Consider the following 24344-nt stretch of genomic DNA (forward strand, 5'->3'; position numbering starts at 1 on the left):
TATAGAAGAACACATTACTCCATAGGCTTTAAGTGTTTAAAAGTCGTTTTCCCTCCAGAGTCGAATGCCCTCTGAAACCTCTTCGTACTGGGTCTTTAAGGAGCTATAAACGACTGTAAATAGAGAGTTAATAAAATCTTGGATTATTGATTGCTTCTAATTGCAAAATTAGCCTTCAGATTAGTCCCTCATCTATTGCTAATACAGAAGATACTTTTTTGTTCGTATCCTCATTGAATTACTTCAGGTTTTAATATTTACGCAGGATAACCCTCATTAATAAAATCATATTTTCAGAAAATGCACAAAAAAATCGCTCTACAATGCTTGATTTTTACATGAGAGCTACTGAGAGGCGTTTTAGCACTAGCTACTATGATTGCAAATTTCGGTTTCAATTGGTTCATCTTTAATTAAAACTACATCCTAATACAAAGATTGTTCTAAAAGTATAGCAAATTGTGACAGGAAACGAATGAAAGAAATAATTTCCCCCTGAATCATGTTGCATGAAAGTATAATCAAGAAATTAAATGGGACCTTTGAGGCATGGGATACAAAACTGAAGTGACATGAAATGCATTTTACATTAGAGTTGACAGCCCCATTGTATTCTTTAAATGCCGAGTGAGTTTATATTCTTCTGAAAAAGGCCTTTTCTTTCAATTTAGATCTAGTAACAAAATCAGCTCCACCGTCTCTCCTTGTCTAAAATATAGTGTAGCACAATAGGTTTCTTGGCGTGCTCTGCTCTCAGAGTACCAAGGATATGTGATGACAGTATCAGTTGCACAAATGTGGAATACTTTGATACAGTCAAATCCGGTTTATCTGAACACATCGATTTTCCAAGAGGTTGCACATGTTTCAACTCTCAGGGTACCTTCTACAATTTTATATGCACAGGAAAATTAGTTTCAAATTAGGCATACCCAGGTTTCTTGATTAACTGGCTTTGACTGCCGTAGCATCTTGATGAAAATCTGATTTTAAATTAGCAGTGGATTTGTAAATCGCATTGGTATGGTGTTGAAAGCTTCTGTGCTTCATCGTCAATGCATTTTTGTTAGATTTATGCAGAATATTTCAACTAACAAAATATTCAGTGATGAAATCGAGATTTGTAAATTGTAGATGTCCGGATCTATGCGACACTTATACGAGGGTTCTCCAGAGAGAGTCAGGCTCCCACTCAGGCAATCATGATATTTCTGCACTAGAACTGCCTGTGGGAGGCCGGCGCGGTGGGGTTGAATCGTTCATGGAAGTCTGACGTGACTCTCTTCCACATGTTTGCAGTCCTATCAGATTCTTCTTCAGGTAAAGGTGGCCTCTGTCTATGCTTCCAAGTGCTCCAAATGCAGAGAAACAAAGAGATTATCCAGGTGCAGTCTGAGAGTTTCTGGGCCCCATGTGCTTTTTGAGGTAACAAACTACCCAATTCACAACCCACTCCAGGAGGCGAGTTGTCCGTCCCCCTCCCTTGCTTCAACACTGCGTCCCTAATGACCCTCAAATCACGCCACTGACAACGTGCTTCGGTGCATTAAAAGGTCGCAGTTTATTCAACATAACATGTTTATACATTTGCAAAATCATGGTTATCCAATTGCTCTCTTAATATCCATGTTAACATAATTCATTATCTTTGCAATCATTTATTGTTGCTGTGTGGACCCAGCCTCCTCAATTTCCAGGGAAATCTGGGCCTCCGATTCAAGAGTCTAGGCTTCAACTTGCTACCGACTTGGAGGGTGTCCGTCAGGACCTATCCCGGGCTGCAAGTGCCGTCCCACTTGCCCTGGACCCTTCTGTGGGCCTTCCCTGCTCCCAGGGGTTCCTGCCGTGTGGCATCCCAAGGACCTTGCTTGAGCATCTACTGTATTCATCCTGAGGCTGAGTCCTTCTATTTCGCTCCCTCGGTACCCCAGCCCTGAGGACTCCCAAGGGTCCTGTGGGAGCATCACATCTACTCTTTTTATGATGGTACGCCTCCCTTGGCTCCCTCAGTGCCCCTGCCATGAGGCATCCCAAGGACACTGTATGAGTCTTCCATCTACCTTTTAGTAATTCTCTCTTTTTTCTACCTTTCTTGTGTTCCTTCCACCTCACCTCTACCCTGGCGGCTGCGACACCCGCTCCTTCTGGTGTGGGTGGGTGGGATTCCTTCTCTCTACTGTGAGGGGGGGTTTGTGCCCCCTATCTCCCGCCTCGCTTTGTCAGCTCTCCCCCGGAGTGGGGGGTTCGAGCTTGCCCTGGGGTGACCAATCCTGGTCACCCCCTTTAAGCGGGCTATGCATATGGGCGGGGAGGGGCTTCCTGCCTCCGGCCAGTGTGTACCCCGGGCCCCCACTGGGTCCGGCTTTGCCTTCCCCAGCCCGGGTTACAGATTTGGGCCATTTGCAACCACAAAAAAAGCTTTTTTGATGTACAAATACCAAACTGTGATGCTACAGAATCCCAATTTGGGTTTGTGATTTGATATTTAAAAGTAACGTGTTTAGTGTGTCCCTTTAAAATATGGAATCGTAGTGATATGAATGAATGTTTTTGTTGGACCCGGTATTAGAATCCCACACCACAGCCACAACGTTAGGGAAAGAAAGGTCCCCTATAGAGATAGCCCCCGCTCCACCCCCTTTGTAGCTTGGCTTGAGCAGCCAGGCTTATCTTCAAGGCCAATGTGTAAAGTATTTGCAATTACGCTCACAGCAACCCGATGATGACACCACAAATAGGCTCCACACGAGTTCCATAGAAAAACAAATATATGTTTATAAAAAAGATATACGATGTGACCACACAATATTAAACCATCTACCTTTTAGTAATTCTCTCTTTTTTCTACCTTTCTTGTGTTCCTTCCACCTCACCTCTACCCTGGCGGCTGCGACACCCGCTCCTTCTGGTGTGGGTGGGTGGGAATCCTTCACTCTACTGTGAGGGGGGGTTTGTGCCCCCTATCTCCCCCCTCGCTTTGTCAGCTCTCCCCCGGAGTGGGGGGGTTTGAGCTTGCCCTGGGGTGACCAATCCTGGTCGCCCCCTTTAAGCGGGCTATGCATATGGGCGGGGAGGGGCTTCCCGCCTCCGGCCAGTGTGTACCCCGGGCCCCCACTGGGTCCGGCTTTGCCTTCCCCAGCCCGGGTTACAGATTTGGGCCATTTGCAACCACAAAAAAAGCTTTTTTGATGTACAAATACCAAACTGTGATGCTACAGAATCCCAATTTGGGTTTGTGATTTGATATTTAAAAGTAACGTGTTTAGTGTGTCCCTTTAAAATATGGAATCGTAGTGATATGAATGAATGTTTTTGTTGGACCCGGTATTAGAATCCCACACCACAGCCACAACGTTAGGGAAAGAAAGGTCGCCTATAGAGATAGCCCCCGCTCCACCCCCTTTGTAGCTTGGCTCGAGCAGCCAGGCTTATCTTCAAGGCCAATGTGTAAAGTATTTGCAATTACGCTCACAGCAACCCGATGATGACACCACAAATAGACTCCACACGAGTTCCATAGAAAAACAAATATATGTTTATAAAAAAGATATACGATGTGACCACACAATATTAAACCAACTTATGCATCGGGGTAATGCTCCCCCTGGCCTATTATTATTGAGCTAAACTAAACAATCCTATGTAGTTCTAATGTCATAATATGCAGTTCGTTATGCATCAATCAGGTACTTCACAACATAAGAATAATGCAGATCGTAATACGGCTATCTCGCGATATGTACTGTCAATGTAATGCAGTGCGTAATGCAACAACGTTGTAAACTGTTATGCCCCCGTATTGCAATGCGTGCGGTCCCCTTCAGATACTCTGTTAGGAAAAAGTAATGCAACGTGTAATACAGTTATCAGGCAGTTCGTTATGTGAAACTAATGCAATGCGGAACACATATATCCGGAAGTTCGGTATGAAACACTAATGCAATGTGTAATACGACAATCCGGCAGTTCGTGATGCAGGACTAAGACAAGGCGTAACACATCTATCAGGCAGTTCGTTATGCAAACCTAATGCAATGCGTAACACACCTATCAGGCAGTTCGTTCTACAAAACTAATGCAATGGGCAATACAACAAACAGGCAGTTTGTTGTGCATAAATAAGGCAATGCGTCATACAATCATCAGATTCTCCATTATGCAGAAATAATGCAATACGTCATTTACTCCAGCACCGTTCACGGTGCCTCCGGCGGTCTCTCCGCCACTCGTGCTGGCTTGCGGTTAGTCTCCGGCCCTAGTTGCCCCCCCCACACGGGTAAGACAGAACACAGTGAATGCAGCTTCGCACTCAGGCCCCGGTGCTGGCACATGGGCAGCAATCCGAGCCGAAGCAGAGGCTCACGCTGCAGGACGGAGAAAGAGGCCGAGAACGTCTCCCTCCGAGCCCACGCCCCACCCCAGGAGTCGACACACGTTATCTGGGGGGCGCAAATCCACTCTTCTCTCGTCCGGCGACTTGGGCCTCTGATGCAATCTCTCTGAATTTACGGGCGATGGGAAGATCCCAGGCTGCACACTTCACCCGCACTCAGAGTCAATGAGACTCACTGGAACTCCGGGTGCACGATAACCAGACAACTCCTCTCCTCACGAGGGTCTCAGGCTGCACATGACACCCGCACGCAGCGTCGCTGCACTTGATCTTCTGGTGTCCACGATCACAGGGCACCACTTGCACAGGTCTCAGGCAGTAGAAAGCACATGCACTGCGCATTGCTGAGACACACTTTATCTTCTGGTGCCCACGATCACAGGGCACAACTTGCGCAGGTCTCAGGCGGTAGAAAGCACACGCACTCCGTGTCGCTGAGACACACTTTATATTCTGGTGCCCACGATCACAGGGCATAACTTGTGAAGATCTCAGGTGATAGAAAGCACATGCACTCCGCGTCGCTGAGACACACTTGATCTTCGGGTGCCCCCGATCACCGGGCACCTCTGGCGAGGGTCTCAGGCGGCAAAACAGCACACGCACACAGCGTCGCTGAGACACACTTGCCCTTCTGGTGTGCACGATCATGGGCCAATCCACGCGAAAGTCTCAGGCTGCACCAAGCACACACACACAGTGTCGCTGAGTCACGTTTGGAACTCCAGGTGCCCAAGATCACAGGGCACAACTTACGAAGGTTAGGCTAGACAGAGCACACGCACACAGCGTATCTGAGTCTTCTCTGTAAACTTTTGTGTTTGTGTGTTTCCAAACAGGGAGCCAGCTCACCTCGAACCCTTGGGGATTAGTTACTTCAGGACACAGCACAGTAAAGTCCTTTCAAGGAGGGGGACACAGCGCACAGCAAAGTCCCTACAGCCTTTCCTTGGTTAAAACAGCAAACTGCAGACCAGCCCCCAGATACAGAGCAAGGGACCGTCCTTCCCTTCAGTCTATTCAGTTGTTTCTTCCTTGGCAAAGGTTCCTCTTGAACCATGAAGTAGCTCCAGTCTTGTTCAGTCTTGATCAAGCCATTATTCAAAGTTCAGGGGCTTTAGCTCGCATAGTTATACCCCTCAATGGCTTTGAAGTCTTTGTGTTACAGGGGGCACTGACCCCTGCTCAAACCAGTTCTGGGTGCCTCCCTACCAGTGACACCTTCTTCCTTTGATTAATGGGTCTAGATTCTCAATCACTCAGCAGGAGATGGGACAATTGTTTTATAGCACCAGCCAAGGCCTCTTCACCTCTAGGGCTATACCTCCCCCTACACTCCAGATGCAGGTCAGCCTGTGCTGTCTCACCTCCTCCCCTGGGTCAAGACATTCCCCAATTCCTATCGCTTTCAAATACAGCCAGTCAATCCACAACTAGGCAGAGACACACAGAAATGCTTAAAGCACAAAAACCCAGTCACTTCTGAAAGAGTGGCTTACAAGCACATAATGCAAAAAAGATGTGTTATTGCAGGGTGAGTTCAGGCATACTAAACTTCACCTTCCCATCTTAAGCTTTTGGGAAGATAGGCTGGAAAACATATTACACAGCCTTCCCATTCTATTCTAATGGGCAAGATGGCCTTTCAGCAGTGAAAACAAAATGGAGATTATTTCACTGCCAGAACATGGTACACACCTTGGTACATGACCCACCTTTCACATGCACTGTACCCTGTCCAGGGGGTAACCTAGACCTACCATAGGGGTGCCTGATGTGTATTGAAAGGGAAGGTTAGGGCCTGGTAAGTGCGTGCATTTACCAGAACAACATGGCAGTTTAGGAAACTGTGCGCAGGCCCTGCAATGGCAGGTCTGAATTCCCTTTTCAAGACTACTTGAGTGGGTGGCACAATAAGTGCTGCAGGCCCACAAGTAGCATGTGCATTACTATCCCTGGCCCACGTAGTGCATTTTACTAGGGACTTCACTAGTAATACAACATACCAATCATGGACAACCAATTACCATTACACTGTACACAGGGAGCACTTGCACTTTGACACTGATCAGCAGTGGCAAAGTGTCCAAAGCATCTAAGTTGGCAACACGTGTCAGAAAAAAGGTCTAGGGGAAAAGCAAAACATTTAGGGAACTTTAGCCAAAAAGGGCCAAGTCACACAGTTTTGCAACCAAATTATGGTGGCAAAACATTCATTTTTTACTGACTACTTAAAGGTGGTGGTAACCATTCGCAAATGAGAAAGGGTGCTCATGGGACCACTTCCCCTTTGAGAATGTTTAAAAATATATTTTTTAAGAGAAGGCAGTGGTCCCACAAACTACTGCCTGCTTTAAAAAAATTAAAATTACGTTACATTTTTTTCTTTTGAAATACATTTTGTTTTCCTTTAAGGGAACTGGTATGCGTTTCTAAGAAAAATAGATCACTTTATTTAAATTCTATCATAGACATAGTGGTTTGCTGACCCCAGCAGCAGGCCACCATGCTTGGGATGGTTATCATTCTTAACGGGTCACAAACTGCAACCTACCTCATTATTGTTCATGAGGTAGGTCAATTTGCGAATCACTATTTTTAATTTTGAAATTCCATACTTTAAGAATTGCGATTTTCAGATTGTGATTCGATGAAAATCTCAATTTGAAATTCACAATGTTAGTACATCTGGCCTGTGGTTCTATAACCATTCCTTAGAAACAATACTTATAGGTCTGTGCAAGACTACACCATAAAGGCAATCTTTTATCAAGTTCCAGATGGCAAGCCAACAGCGAAGGGCAAGATGGACAGAGAAGGAAGAAGCAAATATTAGGGCCCAGATTTGCTATAATTTTGCACTGGGGTTGTATCACTTTTGTGGTGCAACCAAATGCAAAATAATTTTCGCCATTTACTAAGCCAGGTAAGGTTACTTTGCATGGCTTTGAGTGATTTAGTAAATGCAAAGCAATGCACGCATGTGCACTGCCTTACATTACTTTGCATCGGGTAGGCATTATATGGGAGGAGAATGGGCATTCCCCGGCATCCACCCATGCATTTTGACACAAACCCCAGATTTACAAAGGCTTGTAAGTCTGGGTTTGCACCAAAAAAGGTGTCTGTCAGATGCCTAATGAGGAGAAATATCTTTATTTCTCCTCATTACTTCTTCTTTCCATGTCTCTGCTGCACTGTAGCACACATAGAAAGATAAAAATGCCTCTAAGGATTGCTTTTGTACAGGAAGATATCCTTTCCTGTACAAACAAGCATTTGCAATGCAATCGGTCTCGCCTTTGGGACCTTATAAGTATTTAGCTATGCAGCACATTAGCCTGGGTGCTGAAACATCAACTGTTCTTTAATATGGAGGGAAAGTAAGCACCAAACTGCATGATACGCCAGGTATGGGAACACATGGATAGAAATATTGCCTTTCAGCTGGAAATGGTATAGTCCAAAGCTCTGTTTTAATATAAAAGCAGGGCCTTCGGTGGTCATATCACTGAAAATACAAGATTTGAAAAAAATATTATTGTCTACGGGCGCTCGTGGAAAACAATTTCTATGGACTGGAATCTAGAGCATGCTAAAGTGATTCCGGTATTTTACTGACCTATGCTGGTCGACCTAAAAACAAGGTGGCCGTAACTCAGGCATCCTTGCACCACAGGCAACACACAATTGGTCAGCACAAGGAGAGAGCAGAAATTCTCTATATCATTGTAAATATGGAGCATATCTGCTCTCTCCCTTTCACACAACACAGCACATGTGTGACACAATAATAAATATGCCCCAAGTGCTTTGTAGCTCATGGCATGGAGATCTTGATTTTTGGATGTCTATGGTGTCAGCTCCAGATAAGAAAAGTAGCAAAAAATTGTGTCCTGCAAAACATGAACTGAGCAACAACAAAAATAGAGCATGAAAATGTTCTAAATAACAATGGAATCTTTTTAAACTTTTACCGTGGCCCCACTGGTGCTGCTCCACTGACATGTTCATGTCTGAAACGATGGTGCCATTATGCATAGAAGTGCTCTGTTACTGCTCCAGCCTGAACAGCTTCTATGAATTTAAAAAAATGTTTTCTTTTTCATGAGCAAGTGTCAACATATAAAGTATGGCTTGCAATACATTTTCGAAAACGAAAAAGCATTATATCTCACCCTTTAATCCACTTTACAAGTCTGGGGCACACTGTATTTAGAAATAACATATGGGTTTAACAGCACCTGCTGCATAGTCCCTTGTGTGCACACTAGTTTTCAGGCAGCAATAATAATGTCAAGATAACTCTGTTGATTGATGTACCTGCTGGAGAGAGATGAGTTTTGTCTAGAGGCACTTTTCACTCATTTTCAAGTAGCACAGAGGCTTAAAATGCCCGCTGCAAAGAACATGTACCATGTAGATCACAGAACTGTATTTTATGTGGGAAGCTCAGTGGGTTACTGCTTTTGTCACAGATGTGCTTTTGTTGTTTGTATTTCATTCATTACAATCCTAATATAGCTCATTGACCTATGACCTATCATCAAAGAGCTGCATGCACACTGCGCGGTGTAGATTAAAGTGTTGTGTTTTCCCCAGCCTTTGATTATCCTAGTGTTGTTTGGGTAGAAACACGTTATAATTAGTAAAGACAACCCCATCCACTGCCGTACGTTTGAAATTCTGAGGTTGTGCATCTCCAAACAAAACACTCTTAAAATATACTGCCTATTAGTATGGATGATGAGATTGCTACACCTTGTAATTCACATGTTCTTATGTAACATTGCCTATAGTCTAATCTACACATGTATGAATCATTGTCTAATGTTGTGTGATGTAAAGTTCTCTTACACCCTACACTGGTATGAGTAGCACTATAAAATATGAAATGCATGTGAGAGAGGGGCTGTGGAGAGATGAGGGACACTGTTGGAGGGTGGAAGTGATGGAATCCATAGAGAAGGAGGTCAATGGGGGGCCACCAACAAAGATGGTTGCACCTAAGTTGGCAGGGTATGCCCAGAAGTGGGTCCCTTGCTCACTTTGCTACTGGATTCAGGCTAGCCTGGCTGATGATGGGTGTTACCCAGAAACCAGTCCCAGGATGCTTGTTTCCGGTTCAGGGACGACCTGGCTTGGCAGTTCAGTCCGGACTGTTCCCATGAGGCACAGGGTCAGACTGATTTGCATATAGCTGGGTCTGAACTGAGGTGGCAAAGTGAGCTAAAGAATGATGATGGATTCAACCCAGATCTGTGACTGGGGGTGAGTGTCTGAAAAGTTTCAGCGCTCCGTCCAACATCTCCATGTATTTGACCAGTGCTAAAGCCAGACCTGCATTGGCACAAACTTCATAGGGTGGAGAAGGCAAAACTCAGACTCTCACTGCTTAATGCTACCTCTGCCCAATCCTCATCCTTCAAGCATCTCTTGATGGTTCGGCTGTGAATTTACTCACTACACATAAAAAATGCAGTTTCTTTTATTCCATATTGAGACACTAAAAGTTGCCTCCCTGCAGCAGACACCCTATGAAGCAGAGAGAATTACAAGAAACATCAAAAGATAATAAATGTATCATATCCTTGGTACTTTAAAGTGGACTGGTGGCCACATCCTTCAGTGTGAAATCAGACAACATATGTTCAAATCCTTATTTCGCCAAGTTGCCCAAATGACTGATCATGGGTGAATCTATTTACCTTTTGCTGTGCCTCAGTTCCCTTATTTCTCAAAGTATCAAGGCCTTAAAACATATTTGACTCTTATTGTGCCCTTCACGGCTCCGTAAAAATGAATAATGATATTTCCATGCAAGTCTCACAAGTATAGGCCAATGCCGAGAGCAAGGGCACATGATGAAGATAAGGGTTATAAGGCAATTAAAAGTGATGAATGCCTGGTATCTTTTGGACAATAAGGTAATAAACCAGACCCTATTATCATGTCACCCAGAGAAGGCAGAGCAATGGACCACTGTGCCTGCCTACTTAATGCAGTCACTGAACAAACAATGCAGACAAACAGAAGTTAGCACCAATCCTTTCATCATTTTGGGCCAGATGTATCAACATTGTATTTTGCGAGTCCTTATTAGCGAATTTTACTGATTCACTATTAAGGACTCGCACAATTCGATGTATGTAGGTTTCACAATTAAAATTGCGATTCCTTCGCATTCCTTATTTGCGACTCGCAAATTGCGACTCGCAAATAAGGAATGGCGTCCTATTCATTTCTATGGGCCAGGAGGCCCATAGAAATGAATGAGAATTGCATGCGCAATTTGTGAGTACCCAATAGGTATTCGCAAATTGCGCAAGCAATTTGAAGGGTGCCAAAAGGACACTCTGTTGCACCGCTGAAATATGCCTGTGTGCACATGTGGCACACATACATGCCCTAAGGGTATGTGTGTGTACCACACAGGACTTAGAAAAATGCAAAAAATTGCATTTTTCTAGGAAATAGAAAATTACCACCAACTTTAAGTTGGTGGTAATTTACGATTCCTTAAGGCCAGATCGCAAATTTTCGGTGCTTCCAAAATTGCATTTAAGGAATCGTAATTTGAGATTCCTTAAATGCATACGCAAAATAGGTATACGCAAAAATTGAGAGTCTCTATTTTGCGAATGCCTTTTGGATGACACATCCCAAAAGGCTTTTTACCGTTCGCAAACGGGACAATTCGCAGAATTGGCCCGTTTGCGAACAGTAAAATGCTTCATACATCTGCCCCTTTGATCCAATTGCAGCATTCCTTTCAGACCACTAATAACCTTTATAAAACACGTAAAGAATAATAAATGGGTGCCTAGTTGACTTTTAGGTGAGTTGGTTCAAGTGACATCCACTAGACAACGAGAACCCAGGCCAACACTTCGGGGCATCTCTCCAGGCTTACAATGTCGCATTTCAAGGTCATGGGCAGTTAACAAAATGTGAATCTTTAAATGTTTGCATAGACTCTGCTCAAGTCACCAATGGTGATCACTGTTTCACAAACAATTGTGCTCATTTTGACCTAACTTTAGAGCAGTAGGCTATCTTCCAGCTTTAAAAGGGCGCCAGGGTTTCAGCCCACGGCTCCATCTGGATAAATTCTCCACGCTAGACATAAATTCCCACATGCATCCAACACAATATCAATGTGTCCGCTTGTGGCCTATCACAGTGCCCCCAGCATCACGTGCCACCAAGACACGCCACATATTGACATCCACACAGACTGCAGAACAAGTCCTAGACTCACAGTGCAAGGGGTATGACACCTCACAATGAGATGAGTAAGTAACTGATACATGCCCGAGGGCCGGCGTCTCAGGCAGCATAACCACCCATTCACCACTAGTCAAACATGACCACCACCCAGAGATGGGCCATAAGACAATGCCTGGAACATACCATCACAGGATAAAGACAACGTCAGAATCACAGGCTGAGGAACCCCCAGACAGCCCACAGTGCTGCGAGGCCATTCTGGGGCCAGACCATGTGCTATAGAAATGACAACTTCATAGCATAGCATAGCCTACGGAAAGTAGAGGTACGCATATTCCCTACTCAAACTGGTCACAAGGGCATTTGTTTTTACAAGAATTAATGTAAATTAATATGATTAAGCGTCCCCTCCAGGGATCTGTGTAAGGTGCAAGTCATGCTTTCGAATAAGGGCAGGTCTAACTTAGGTCGTCAAATTCAAAATATGAAAACATACCTGTTATTGCCGCATAATTGTAAGCAGATAGTAAAAGCAATGCTAGCACTGCGCCCAGCTCTGACTGTTGCACGCTTTCCTGCAGGTTTAACGCGGCCCCCAGCGCACCTGTGATCAGCAGCCCGTACTTCTCCTCGGCTGGCAACGGTAAGGACCTTTCCCATTAATTAATGTCATGGTTGAGCTGCTAAAGTCACAAGATGGCTGCGCCCCAGGAGCTCGGAGGTCAGCCATAACCTCACGTGCTCTCCAAGAGATGGACCAACCTAGATTGAAACCATAAAGCATGTCAAGCCGAAGGAACGGCCCGGCGGCCATGCGCAGCGAGGGGAAGGCTTGGACACGTGAGGAGGGACAACTTCTTCACAAAGAGCAATAAAGTGTTGTTAAATGCTTCACGCGCCGGTAATGCAGTTCATATCTAGTGCAGGACTGCGGGTTGGCCAAGGGACACTCTTCAGCTCCTCTGTGGAAATGGATGGGTCGCTCTGCATAGAAACACATTGGGGTCACCCTGGAACCCCTGTGCTCATCCTGTACTCTACTGGCCAGAGGGCTCAGATACAAGGCTCTCACCGTCTTATGCCGCTGGCTGATGAAGTGACAGCAGTGCTCATAGCTAACAAGTGTTGTGCACAGTGGAAACTCCGCTGTGTTCTACGTACACAATTGTGCTTGTGCTGGTAACACAATGGTAAATTGGTAGCGCTGTGTTTTGCTTATGTAATGGCAGAGCTGTTTGCTCCATGCACAATGGTAGTAAAGTGTGTTGCATACACCATGATAAGGCTGTGTTCTGCATAAAAAGGGAGGTGCTGGGTGCGGCATATACAGCCTTAATGGTGAGAAATGCATATAAAATTGCAGTGCTGTGCTTCATACACAGTGGTAGTGCTGTGAGCTCCTTACACAAACACTGAAGTTATTAAGAAATACGCAATAGTAGTTGTGTATTCTGCATGTACAAAGGTAGAGAAAATTCTAAGGGCCTGTGATTAAGAGTTTGACGGTCTCCCTGCCGCCGCCACGCCAGCGCCCGCAGGAAGACCATCAAACTCAGTCAGACCACCTGCCAGATTACAAGTTGAATCCTGGCAGGTGGTGTGTGCGGTGGCGGTTCCCCCAAGCTGATTTTCTAAGGCTCCAAGGAGAGCCTTAGAAAGGCACTGCAGTGGGAGCGCTGCAGCACATTACTGCACAGGAAGAAAGGCACCATGTTGTGCATTTCTTCCTGCGCAGGATCGGGGGGGGGGGCAGAAATAAAGGGGGGCACACTATGTGCCCCCCTGCAAGCACTTCATGCACAGAGGCGACAGGAGCCCCTGCTAGGGCCTCCTTAGTTTCCTCACCACCACCATTTTCATGGCAGGCTCACTGCTAAGAAAAGGAGGGCGGTGAGGAAACTCTCAATATACTCAGCAGTGCCGCAGCGGCACTGCCAGCATATTAATTCATTGGACCGCTGCGCCACCGCAGCATGATTGGGGATCCCCAGCGGTAGCACCGCTAAAGTCGTAATACAGCGGGTGGACCTCCAGTTTTGCGGTCCACGGACCGCCACTGTGACTACGGCTACCCAATCGAAAGCTGTAGTCCTAATCAGGCCCGTACTGTGTTGTGCTTCATACACAATGGTGGCGTTTATTGCAGCATAAACAACGGTAGTGCTATGCACTGAATACCCAATGTGAGTGCTGTATGATACATACACAATGGTAGTGCTGTGTGCTTCACAGACAATAATGGAGCCCTTTTCTTTATCCACAATGGTAGAGCTGTGTCCAATATTAATAAAGGTAGCGCTATCTTCTGGTTTAAATCTTTTTAATGCTGTCAGCACATAGAGAAGAGGACATTGTTCAGCATTACAGAAAAAACATAACAGATGGAGATAGGTGATATCTAAAGTGCATTAAACAGCGCTTGGAAATATTGAGACTAACCAGGCCCTAAACTGGATTCCTGCTTGAAGCAATATGCTATCTGATGGATGAGAGAAAGATCATGCTATAGGCTGACCAGAAGTGCCTCTTAAACAGTCATCTTAAGGCCAGTGAACCCCAAACCAGGTATAATTCTATCCTGGATATCAGGGAGATACAATGATAGTTTCCACATTGTAGAGGATCCTTCCTTGATTTAGGGCCCAATGATACATAGATGCTGCTGAACTGCTCCCTTCTCTACTTTCTGAGATCCACTGGTGTTTTAGTGACTACATTAAAAGTGAAAGGGTGACAGATATTAGTGACCTCCGACCAGCAGGCTCAATTTATATAGAACACATAGAGCTTGATTAGGATGTCGGGCGGATTGCCACTGACTGGCCATCTGTGGCAGTCTGTCCGACATTTCAGGATACGGTCTGACAGTCTCATAATGTTCCAGTCGGTCGGAGAGCCGGGGGTGGAGAGACCGACTGACATCTCTGACGGTAAACAACCCTGACCACGAAACCGTCACCCCGCATGTTGTTACAACACGGTCGTTACAATGACCGCGTTGTAACAATGCATGCCATTACCCCCGGAGGGGGGAGAAGGTGTTGGATTTAAAATCCAACACCTTCCCTACTGTTCGCACAGACTGGAGTTGGAATCGTAAATTATACTATTCCAACATCCAGCGCCCCCCTCCGCAAGTCGTTGTTATGACTTGCGGGGTAATGGTATGCGTTGTTACAACGCGGTCGTTACCACGACCACGTTGTAACAACATGCGGGGTACCGAGCTGCTAAGAAAAGAGGCATATTCATCTCTGACAGACTCAAGGTGCCCGTCAGGTCATCGGTCTGAACGTAATCCCTACAATGGGGGCGGTACCTGTAGAGGCACTGCCATATGTATTACGATGACCCTCTTCCCTCTGCCTTTACATAGCGGTCAAACCGCAATGTGAAGGCAGACGGAATGGGACTTTGGAGTCCCATAGCAGGGACCCATCCCCCATGGGCCTCTGCAATGGGCCCAGTGGGGCATATGAAGTGCCCCCCAAACATCCATGCACCGTTTGCCAGGCACCCCATGGTGCCTGACACACCGTCCATGAATGTTTGAGAACAACCTTTTTCCACTGTGGCTTATGCTGCGGCTCTTTTTAAGGGCCGCAGCACAAGCCACAATGGAAAAGAGCAGTTTTCTGATTGCCTGCACAGTGGTAGCATTGTAATCCGGCAGGTGGATCTGCTGACATACAGTCGGTCGGACACTTGCCCGAGGCGATGGCGGCCGGACACTCTTCCAACAGCCATCGCAAGACGGCCCAAAATGTTTACCAGTTGAAATTTAGATTCAAAACTATGGGCCTCACTCACAAAGGTGTTTGAGTGTTTAAGTTTAGCATGCACCCATAAAAGCATTCTTTGAGAGTTAAAACTACTTTGGGAATCCAGAGATGAATTTGCAGTGGTAGACGGACGTACTCATACAAAGATATTTGTGTGAGGACAGTGGCGGCTGGTGAGTTTTGAAAGTGGTGAGGCGTAAAAGTTCTTTCTAATTTTCACCGGATGAGCAAGGTAGTCACACGGTCCCAGGGTCTGAACTGAAAAATGTAAAACAGAAATCCTGGGACCAGTTCCAAGTTCCCCACTTAACCAACATGTGTGACCAAAAGACATGAGAAGCTTAAGTGAAAATCAAGGCTCGGGTGACCGACAAAGTAAACTGTGCCACTACCATGTGCGTTTCTAATCCTTCTAAAAGTTGCAATAGAGTACTTCATACACAATAAGTATTTCCAGAGTTCAAGTCTTTAAATTGCCTAACCTTTACCCCTCATGTACTCTGATGCTGGCTTGAAACGTAGTTATATCAATGTGAAAAACGATACCCTGCGTCTCCAGTTTTATCTATTTGGATATCGTGTTTTCTAAAAGTGAGTCCTTTGTCCGGATTGCTCCAAAACTATCTGAAGCATTCTCAAGCCACTGGTGACTCTTCTGAGCTAATAAGAACATTGGGAAACCCCCAGCATTCACCTGAGTATGACTCCTCACCGGGACTCTGCAGAACAAGTGCGGTGATGAGCCCAGAAAATACAAAACATGCCATGCCAGCGTGCGGATAACTGCTTTATTCTTCTGTGAGTCACAACCCTCACCGACCAGCAGGCTAAACACTTGTGACAGAACTCTCACAGCCCTCACATCAGGGAGGGTGTGACAGCAGTCTGTCAAACCTGTCGCAAGCACTTGCACTAGAGTTAAGGGACCTCCAACAGCTCATTTTAAGCAAGGAGGTGTGCTTGAGTTGAGGGAGTTCTAATACAGGACTACTGAACTGGAGACAATGGTCTAATGTGGCATAATGTAGGCAATTGCTTATGTACCAGTGACATGCTTAACATAGCTAGAACTATTAACTTTTTCCATGCTTGCTCCGAATTATGTGTTTCATGGAATGGAAGCACAGAAAATCTTTCCTTTGCTTGCTGCGTACCTCCTATGGCTGATCTTATTTTCAACTGATGTGCAAATGTTGCTTTCCCGTTTTTTTTAAGTAAAGAAAACAAAAGATACATGGCTAATACAATGACATCCTTTCATAGAATGCAAGATACATTGGTTCAGTAATGAGTGAGGTAAGTAGCAACGTACTTGTTGTCAGGCCGATTGCACCGATCTATTGATTAGATAAGGTACAAGCGGATTGATCAGCAGCGCTCTCTGATAAAAACTCCATGGGATAGGAAACTGCGGGCCCCTGCACCGCGCATTAATAGACACTGAAAAGGTGTCTTGAAAGGTCTGTGTCCTACATGCTAATGCGGCCAAGTGCACGCAGCAGAGAAATAAGCAGCCTTAATTGCCACACGGCCAAATTACACATGAAGGAAAGCAGTCCAGAACTGCACACTTGCCGAGCAACGTATTCAACTGACTTCCCAAATACCAATGACATACTTTTAACATCTATTGGCCTCAGATTTCTGCTCTGCAGGCATCCCGCTTTGAGTAAGCACGGTCTGCATCCAAGCCATTAAGCTAATTGGATCTTTGACAGAAATTTTGTAGGGCTTTCGTTAAAGGGAAGAGCAACGCGGAAGATACACGGACACATTCATGATTTGGTAGGCATGGGGAGATTAAGGAATTTGCCCAGAATTACAGAATGTTGGGCCAATGGCGGACCTGGTTCCCGTTCCCCAGTTCCAAGCAGCTCTGGCTGTTAGGGCACATCCTCTCCAGAGACAAATGTGAAATGGTAGAAGAGGTTGAGATTTAAATGGCGATCAGGACAGGTACAAATTAGTACAAGGTGGAGGTGCCCACGGAAATGTAGAAGTGCAAAACGAAAGGCTGAAAATGGGCCCAAAAAAATTGCCAAAAGATGCGACTGGAACGTTGAGGGTGGGGATAGCTGTTGATCTTGCTTCTAAGTTAGTCGAAACACGGCCTATACCTCTTGCAAACCTCTAGGCAATAGTAAAGGCAATCTGAACTACTGATGGTTCCTTATCAGCGGCGCACACATTTACGAGTTTGAAAACTAAAAAGTACCCGCAGTCGGGCTTATTATATCTCCGAGAAACACGGAGCAGCTCCAACAGCGTCACAAATGTTGCATCTGCCACCAGCACTTCCCTAGTTCTCTTTCACCAAACCTGTTACAAAAAGCATTCTCCAACACACACCACCACAGTCGCGGCTCCCAATACTCGCGGGGCGGTCGCGCGGGGCCAGGGGTTTAAAAAATAAAGTAAGAAAATGTACCTGACCCACGCCCCCTCTGCTGCTGGAGTCCCGCGTTGGCGCCTTCAGCATCTTCTGCATCCCTGAAGTGGCTGGCAACCCCTCTCAGCCAATCCAGACGCTGCTCCAGCAGCGCCAGGATTGTCTTGAGCAGGGATAGTCCCCGCCCATTAGGAGACAGGGGGCTGTGCCATGAAGCAACCCTCGCTCTCCAAAGGGGAAGGCTAGTGCGCATGTATGGGCTGGTCATAAAAATGACCAGTCCCAAACCGAACATGCGCACTATTGCTGTCTAGTGGTGTGCTGTCACTCAAACCCTGAGTGCTGCCGCAGCCCCACCCCCTTCAGTGTCCTTCGTTCTACTTCTGACGCTAATTTCAATCAGGAGTCCTGATTGGAATTAGCATCAGAAAGTAGAACGAAGAATTTGTTATTCTTAATTGATTAAAACAATGAATGGGGCTGTGGCATTAGTGGGGCAACGCCACAACGGACGCACCCGCCACTGTGTGAGGAAATCTACTCCTTTTAGCAGGGGAGTTGGCACTCCAAGTTGGATATTCACAATTACCTCTCTGATCCCTTAAATGCTGAATATAACTCTACTCATGGCTAGGGCAGGAGTAAATCCCTTTAAGGATAAGAAGGGAAGAACTCCAAAATTGGTGGGTGTGGCAAAATTGGTAAATAGAGTTTGAATTACGACTGATGAGGTCTGAAGTGTTTTATTTGTGTTTACTGTGTAGTCCCAACCATAGGTTCAATGGAACACCTCAGTAGAATTCTTCAAATGTGGTCATTTATAGATGCAATAACATTGTAGATCATCATTTTGTAATCAAGGGTGGAGGTAGAGACACATGTTCCATACATTAGTAAAGTGATACAAATCTAAGATATAAAAATAAAACAGGTTTATAAATTGGCACAAATGCATGGTGACTTCCCTTGTTTACTCTGATTCAACTTCCTTTGCTGATACTTTATTTTGGTTTCTCTTCTGTTTTAGGTTTCACACCTGAGGCCTTCTACCTGGGACAGTTATAACATTTAGGTTCCCACCCAGGGCTCCAAGAGAGGTAGTCTCCAGACAAGGAAACAATTTAACTGCCGAGTTTTCCACAGCAGTCAGAGAGCTATTTTGACTTCTGAGTCCGTTTACTAATTATTATTTTATGTTTATGTAAAATAAAATGTTTACATTTACATAACAATATTTTAGAATAAATCTTTCACCCATATTTGTCTTTATTTTTTGTTACGAATTTATTTTGAAAGGAAGTATGTTTAATGATGCAAACGTTTCAGGACTGACAGAGCAGATACCTAAATTATTTAATCTACAGAGCAGAACAAGCAGTACTAGTGAAGAAAAACACAGTTTCAAGCAGAACTGGCTCATTAAAGGCAGCAAGCACTACAGCAAGTAGCCTGAAGACCACCAACCTCTCACACCCCCAAGCATGCAGTACAAGGGAAATACAAGTGTCACTCACACACATACACACATAGTGCAAGCTTCCTTCATGGAACACAGGTGGAGTATGGGTACCATTTCCAGCTCCCCCCACATTCAAATCAACAGCTGCAGTATGGATTAGAACAGTGCAAGCTTCCCTCGCACAGTGGACCTCAGGCACAGTATTAGCAGTAGCACTGCAAGATTTCCTCACAAAAAGTAAAGATGTAACACAGGTTAAGAAAATCAAACATCTTCACACAGTTTGTCAAGACAGGGCAGATCTTCCCATTCCTAAAGAAACCTACACTAGATCCTAATGACCTCTCGGACAACTGGCCAAGCACTCACTACCAGTCATCATTAAGATGATTGAAAAAGTGGTTGATGTTCAACTCCAAGATCACATTAATGCAAACCATCTCCTGCACAGCTTGCATTCTTGTTTCAAATGACACTGCGGCATGGAGGCCATCATTGGCAATGCCTTTCTGACTACGATGAAGATGACCCCTGCATCTTGATATTGGTGGACCTCTCAGCTGCCTTCAACACAGTTGCCCATCACCCCATATGCATCTTGGAGTCTCAAATGGGATTCACTAGCAAAGCCTTTCACTAGTTCTTATCCAACCTTCCCAACATGCACCTGTTTTTTTCAAATGGGCATCACCAGATGTCAAGATTCCTATTATCTGTGTAGTCCCCAATGGTTTCATGCTATATCCTGTGCCATCTTCAATCCCTGCATGGAGCATCTTGGTGCTTTACGCACAGATAATAGCACTGAGATTCACCAATATGCTGATGATTTACATTTCTTCTTCATAGTCTTTTGTGCTTCAGACATCCAACACCTCAAACACTGCCTGCACATCACCCACACCTAGATGACCAATGCCTAGATTAAAGCTCAACCCAACCAAGAAAGCATTCCTGTTATTTGTCAAACAGGACAAACCTGACTCAATAACATGACCTTAACAACTATGAATATATCTTTCACCGAATGCCAAGTTACTTGGATTTACACTCGGCTCCAACCTGACTCTCAATGAACACACAGCCAAAACACAAGGGCAGCCTTCTAAAGAAAGTAAAGCTGTTTCTTTCACAATGAAACTTTAAAAATATGATCAAACTACCTCTATAAGGGTGGCACTCCATTGGCTTCTCTTGCTGTCCCACGACATCTTCATAACCAGCTTCATCATTTACAAAGACAACACAGCTTGATCCCGAGATTATCTTGCAGATGAATCTACCATCTATGCTGGTTTTGGCACCTCAAGAAGTGTGGAAAGGAAAAAAAACACGTTAGCATGCCTTTTCAACTCTGCACCCAGGATTACGAACAACATCCGTGTTTATCTAAGAATCACCCCAACAGTGCTCTAATTTGGGTAAAAGTTGATGCCACGCCTCTTTAAAGAACACTACATCACAATGCATTAAAAGCGCACATACCAGCTACCTCTCTTATAACTCATTGGCTCTCTGCTGCCTTTTTGCTAGGTTTGTGCTCTAGAAATATCACAAATACATATCCATACATTCATAGTGGAAGATTAATTGCCCCACTGAAGAGATATTAATATGTGCAGCAGAAGTGCATGCTTTCTTGCACAGAACTGGTACATCCAGTGCCTATTTTGTAAAATAATAAGTGTTGTGCCCAAAGCTTTTCTCAGAATCCAATAGTGGGCACTGACCAATGATAAAGTTGCAAAATACCAAAGCTGTTTAGTTTTGAACCCACCTCATGCCTCTCTCTTCCACCACTCTAGACTGCCTGCTGCTTTATTTCACTCTTGCAGGTTCTTTCTCATATCTGCTTTCTTTCTTCATCACTATTTTTTCATCTTTCTGCTACTTTCCGCCTTCTGTGTTTTCCTCTCTCTTTCTATGAGTCAATGGGTAAAAGCAATTGCTGTTCTCAAAAAATGAATGCTGATGGGCCTCACCTGCAACCACTGGCTCAAATTAAGCACCAAGGTGGGTACAACCTAGTCAGCAGTAGTACAAGTTGTGCTCACAGATGGCCTGTTTAGCACAGGGAGAGGCAATCTAAGGGGCATATTATCAAGCACGGCGTTAAAATTATCGCCGCTTTAGCGGCAGAAATCTGCCGCTAAAGTGGCGATAATGGGCTTGATAATATGCCCTTGAGAATTCCAATAGAAGCCCATGTTGACACTAGAACATGGGCTTCTATGGGAATTCTCTGCGGCATATTATCAAGCCCATTATCGCCGCTTTAGCAGCAGTTTTCTGCCGCTAAGGCGGCGATAATTTTAATGCCGTTTCTTGATAATATGCCCCCATGTCCTCACACTCCCAGAAGAGGTACATTGTGAGCATTGAACGTTCAGAAAAGATACAACACGTGCAGCAGCACTGCAAACTTTCCAAAAGCAGAACAGGTATAATAACTCATTCGGCAGCAGAGCAAGCTGCCCTCATCCAGAACATATAGTGCATATGTAGTAGTAATGTACTTCCTACTCATATGCAGAAGATACAAATTGAGCAGCAGCTTCAATCAGAGTCGTTACAGCACAGTATTATTGATTAGTAGAACAAAGGCTATTCTTAATTTTCAATAAATTTGATGTGGAAAGAACATAGGGAAATACTTCCTAAAAGTACTTTAAGAAATATTTTTTTTGCTGCAGTGGAACAAATGCACAATTACCCATTAATGTAATAAAGCACCATACACATCTCTCATAACCTAATAGAATATAACATATCACAACAGATTGCGAAAATGGTAGCATATTGTTGCTTTGGTCACGCCGCTGAGTGTTTTGGGAGTTCTACACCTTCCATATGGATAGCGGCCCTTACTTACTTCCCTTCACGCGCTGAGGTCACCCCGATGTTCCAAACTGACTTAACATGACAAAATGGACGGATTAGCCAGGCCAGCCATGTTTTTAATCCATGTCAGTAAAGCGCGATGACACACTCGAGATTACAAACTCTATCCAGTTAGGGTTTCAGCAAGGGGTTCATTAAGTAAGAGTAAGTAACGATAATCATCATCCGTCAAAACCTAAATCGTGAACAAATTGAATATCCCTGTATGAGCGCGCGGCCTCAGCACGCTCGCGCGGGGCTCAGCACGCTCGCGCGGGCACAACGCCTGCAAATCAGGGCCTTTTGTTTGAGCAATTTCTTAACCTTAACAGACAAGAGAGAGAGAGAGAGAGTGCGGCGGAGGATGCAAATTATAAGATAATTTCCGTGGCAATTATGAAATGCCCTGCGTTTTAGACAAAAAGCCCATTACAGAAAGGAGGTTTGCTCTTTTGGAGATGTGAGTGTTCTGGGTTTTTCAAGGCCTGTGCCGTGGATATAGAACAAAACCGAAGACCAGTTATAAAACGCAAGAAGGGTGCGACGAAGAGTTATCTTGAATTGCAAGCACTGTGTGCAAATGTAGGCTTTTTCTGTTGAGTTCAACGTTGTATCTTTTATTCGAGCGTTTTCACTTTTGCAGCTAAAAGGAACGGTGTTAAGAAAGCAGTGCTTCCATGTACGTCAAAATGATTTGTAGGTGAATCATAGTTCCAGTTGTGCCTGGTAAATGTGTATATTTTGGTCTTAAGAAACATTCGTATTTTTCGTAGTGTTGGGATTACTTTTGTATCAATCTGGATTCAAATAGCAAAATTGCAAGATAACTCAGCTACAGAAGGTGCAGCACGCTGCCCACAATGCCACATAAAGCGCCTTTCCTTCCTGAACAATGTGTCCATCTGTTCCTCATAATTCAGGGGTCTATTAGGATGGCGGTCGGATGGCCGCTGCCGGGCCGGCGGTGATCCGCCCGCGATCGCAACCCAGAAAACCGCCGGTCCCATTAGCTTGGCGGGGACGACCGCGGCGGTGAGATTTTTCGCCTGTCACTTTTCTGCCGGTAGCAGTCCGCATGCTTGCCTGGCGGGCGGAGCTGGACTGCTAAAATTAGGCCGGTGCAGGGTCAGGCTCCGCTGGCATGATTATGATGCCAGCTGTAGCCAGCCTTTCCGCGGCGGTGGAACCACCATGGAAAGGCTTGAGCAGAATGTCTCTGTGGGCCCATTGTGGGCCCTCAATGTATTTGGGGGGGTGTGTGGGTGCACTGGGCGGGTACAAGTCCCTGCTTTTTTGGACATCGCGGCGATGCTGCTGGCAGCAGCAACCGCCGCAATGTTAAATGTTGCGATTGTACCGCCGCGGTCAGATTTCGACTGCGGAGCATACTAATTGGCCCGGCGGTTATGCCACGGTCCTAGCGGGCAGTGTTTTCCTGCTACCATGGCGGTCGGAGTGATTTTCCGACCGCCATCCTAATAGACCCCTCAGTTCTTTACTGCTGCATTACTGTAGGGGCATACCTATAGGCCACGTGACCTCTGTGTCAAGATGTCTACCGACATTCTGCAAATCCACAATTACATTATAGAACAGATTGATTCCCTACAATGTGATCACACCTCTTCGCCACTCAATTAAGTTCTTCCAAAAAAGGTAAAGATGAGGAAGGTCACAGCCCAGTGTTAAGGTCAAATTGATCACCTTTGTAGATATTTCCAATGCACAGAGTAAGTACCATGGGTTATTGAGAAACGGTGTCACTTTATTCACACTGTATGAAAAGTAACCCTGATTTGGTACTGACACTAATGTTGGCAGTAGATTTGTAGCTTTCATGGTCAAGAATATGCAGTGGCACTGCGGGTCAGAGGACCCAATTCCACCCCAATAATTGATGCCTTTTACTACACCACCAGGAAACGCTTTCCTAATTCCTTTGCATCTTTGCTATGTCTATGAAGGGCAGCAGTATCTCCAGTCACTTGCATCTTCTATTGAACAGCAGGGAAGTTCACACTATGGTTCTACATACCAGGTAGATCAGGGGAGTAGCCAAGTCTACCAAGAAGCCATTTTGCAGATTGCAAATTAAACGCTTCCCCTTCTAGATAGATGAAGTAGAGATTTGGAAAAGGTATGTAAGAGAAAGAGGGGAAATTAATTGTATTATATGAGTCAGTGGGACATTTCTAGAAATTTGAATGCCAT

Source organism: Triturus cristatus, chromosome 3_2 (genome assembly GCF_964204655.1).
Source record: "Triturus cristatus chromosome 3_2, aTriCri1.1, whole genome shotgun sequence".
Classification (NCBI taxonomy): domain Eukaryota; kingdom Metazoa; phylum Chordata; class Amphibia; order Caudata; family Salamandridae; genus Triturus; species Triturus cristatus.